Genomic DNA, 3,856 nt, shown 5'->3' on the forward strand with positions numbered 1-3,856 from the left:
TCTCAAACTGAATTTTTTTCAATCTGTGGATCCTCTCTGTAGGAGTTGTAAAGGTTGTGTGCTACAGTACCACGTTTGCTTGCACAATGCTACATTCCAACAGCTATGAGGCAGGAGTGTTACGTTACTCTGAGCGCAGATTCAGACGTAACTGGGGCAAGATGATATGCTGTATAAATGCTGTTTAAAGAGTTTCCGCAGAGCAAGGGAATATATTAACAAGTGCTATCAACATAAAGATGATTTTAGAATTGCAAATATTTAGAAAATCTCAAGTTAAAACATCTTCTGAGGCTGCAACACTGACAAAAAGGGAGCAGTGTGTGGGAGCTCTGCATTCGCTGCATGAAAACGCTGCTTGGCATGTGGGATTTAAGGAATCCATCTTCTAACAAAGGAGCATTACAATACAGAAGAGGAGTTAAGATCATGGGCCGCACCTATCTTTTCGGCAGACCTCGCGCTGAACTGTGCAACTGCGCATGGATTAACAATGTCCATAAGAAAAGACAGACGCAGGGAAGAATAAACTAGATGGTCACAAACCCTCTTAGCCAATCAGGCAACATGCTAGTGTGACTGTGAAAATGTTGCCAGGTGAATTGCTTTCCTCTTTTCTCCTCCTCTTTTCTTTTTTGGTATGTGTTAAGAGTCCTAATCCTTCTCTTTCTGCCTCTCCCAGCTCCTTTTCACTCTCCTGTCCCAAAGTGCACCCCCCTGCTCCCCTCCTCTCCTCCCTCGCTTCACTCACTCAACCTTTTCTCTGCTTCAGCCCTCATGGGTCCCCATTTCCCGCCTCTTACCCTTTTAACCACCCTCTGTCTTCATACCCTCCTCCTGCCTCCTCTATCCGCACATGCCGACCAGTCTTTCTTCATACCACAACCTCCTCTACTTTATACCTCGCGTCTGCAATATTTTCACAGTCAAATCACGCAGAAATGCAGTGTAATTGTGCCAGTGTCAGCTATCCTTCTCTCCCTCTCTTTCTTGCTCACTCCACCCTGAAGCGGGCCTGTCTGAGTGTCTAAGCGCTGAAAGACTACTCCACTACGAGAAACGTCTGCCGCGATTCATAAATCTCGCTTCAAGTTTGAAATTCCTCTCATACTTGATCATCATCCACATACAATGACACACTTTGGGATATCATTTAAGGGTCCCTAAAGGCATGTAAAAAAAAAAAACATTTGCAGATTCACCGGTCAGCACAACAAGACAATTTCGCTCTCAGTGCTTTTATACTGTATGTGATGAAACGAACATGATGCAACTTTGGGCAAACGGAAAGATGGAAAACAGCTTGTCAAAGCTGAGGGATGATTCTCAGCATGTGCCAAAGCTGTCCAGTTTCTGTGTCCACTTTCTCTTCAAATGTGTGAGTCTCACCTCTGCCAATGCCTTTTGTTAGAGCAATGCATGCAGCATCTCTGACTGTGGGTAACGTGCTGCAGTGCTTGTAGTTTTAGAGTGATCTGCTGAAATATGCATGTGTGTGTTGTTTCTCCCCAGGTGAGAGCAGTGCTCTATCCTTCACTAATCTGCTTTGGTTGACGCCGGCCTCATATACCAAGATGGCAAAATGAATGTTGCCATGGGAACCTTTTGCCTGGCAACCCCAACAGCCTGGCAACTAGCCAAAGTGTTGCTATGGCACAGCTGTCAATCTCCATATGCTGGGATTGGTGTGTGTCTGGCCTTTTAGGAGCTCCTCCTTCTCAAAGTTTCCCATCAAATGCACGAAGGAATAATTTATCAGGTTTTAAAGTGGTGGAGGTGTGTTTGTGAGCGTGATGGTGGTGGTTGGGGGTGTCTGGTGAGGAAAAACAGGCTGGCCGATTACATTGCCAAACAAAGCAGCACAGACGCAGCCTGCTTTGAAATGTGGGTGCGTCTTCAAAAATACCATCAGTCTATTCCATATTTCAGTGTAAAATCTAATTTTAGACACGCCATAAATTAGTTTGGGATCTTAGCTTTTCTACAGCATCTGGTCAGCTGGAGGATCACAGAAAATTATTTTATATTTAACAGACTGTGTGCAAGCTCTATTAAAATTTTAGGATAAACATGATTTGATAACTTTTAATTACGTCGTGAGATCATTTCTTGAAAAATAATTCAAGGATAAATAATCTACTTTAGATAAAAGGCCTAAAGCTCCTTATACTTATCCCAATCTATTATGCTCGAGGGCTTAAATTAGTCAACAAATGTGTGTGCCTGTGTTTGTGTGTGTGTGTGTGTGTGTGTGTGTGTGTGTGTGTGTGTGTGTGTGTGTCGCCTAGTCCTTTGGCTTACAGCCTTTCAAAAAGTCATTTGAGACACAGAGATAATGAAATAATTTTGTCAGTAAAGACACTCTTGATGCATTTTAACTGAGCTACTTCACTGACCTACAAAATGCAAAACTGAAGGCACCTTTGACTGTTACTGTAAAAGCTTTCATATGTTCTACTTTCCCCTCTAACATTAAAAGTGTACAAAGAGAAATGGAAAGTATAACAATAACCACTGATGGAAAATTAATATATGTGTGGACACATTTTTTTCCACTTCAGTCAGTATCTTTGATGCAAATTAAAAATATAATTGAGAGTGTACGAATTGAGTTTTGGACATCCAACTCATTTTGGACGTTCAGCTTGATCATGAATCCTGCTTCCTCCTTCATATGTTGACACTGTCGGTGCAGATTTTGTCTTAGCTTTTCCTTCTGTAACAGGGCATATGCATGAGATGCAAAAAGAAACGTGCATCTCAGTGTGACTGATTGACAGAAAAGTAACGTACAAAGACAAATCTGAGGGTAGGTAGGCTTTTAAAATTAGGTTAAAACAATGACACAAACATCAGAATAAACTGAGCGTGTGTGTGTTTATACATGTGCATACGTTTATGACAGTAATGCGTGTGTGTGTGTGTGTGTGTGTGTGTGTGTGTGTGTGTGTGTGTGTGTGTGTGTAAATTTACACTGGCAGGTAGATGGATAAGTGAAATGTATACTACAAAAAAATATTATTACCTTGAGCTCACTGCCTTGTCAAAGTGCACCAGGTGTTCCTCAGACACGAAGCGGACACCGACTGAAACACACACAGAAAATACACACAGAGGTTTAGAGGAGTCAACCTCCTGAATAGAGAGACTGTTTAACCAAGAGGTCACAGGTTCAACCTCTGCAACAGCTGAAGTGCCACTGGACAAAACCTTGAAAAGCTACCGACTTACTCCTGAGCTGCTCTGGAGAAGAGCGCCATCTCCAAAATGCAACGCTTTCTGTATTTTGGTGTATATTAGTCTTTAACTCTTACTGCCACTGAGACAGCATCTAGAGTTCAGGATGGCCGCTCTTACTGTAATGTGGACACCCTTTTGAATGTTAGTGTTTAAATGTCAGTATTTAGTTATAAGGTAACAGCTAGTTAAGGAAAGGAAAGCATCCACCATCAGAGGAACAGAAGCCATCCTTAAATACACAAATGGAAAGAATCAAACAGCTGCAGGCAAAAGTGGACAATCACTCATCATCACTCATCTGAAATAACATGAGATGAATTAACAACTAAGTTTCATAATAAGTCTGACATACAGAACATATTATAATTACATTATGATTAGCCTCATTTAAAAAGTTGCACTCAAAGCTCAGCTACCATTAATACATGTTTGGATATTTACTAAATTATCCCAACATAATCAGCATCGGTCTTACTGTGAACACTGGCTGTTTGCTCCGAGGATTATAACTGTATTAGTCGCTATCATTTCAGTGTTTCGCTGCTTGAGGGACTCAGGGAAGGTCATTAGTGGAGGAACACTGTAACGTAAAATCTGTTGCAGGCTTATTTTATTC

This window comes from Chaetodon auriga, chromosome 8 (genome assembly GCF_051107435.1).
Source record: "Chaetodon auriga isolate fChaAug3 chromosome 8, fChaAug3.hap1, whole genome shotgun sequence".
Lineage (NCBI taxonomy): Eukaryota > Metazoa > Chordata > Actinopteri > Chaetodontiformes > Chaetodontidae > Chaetodon > Chaetodon auriga.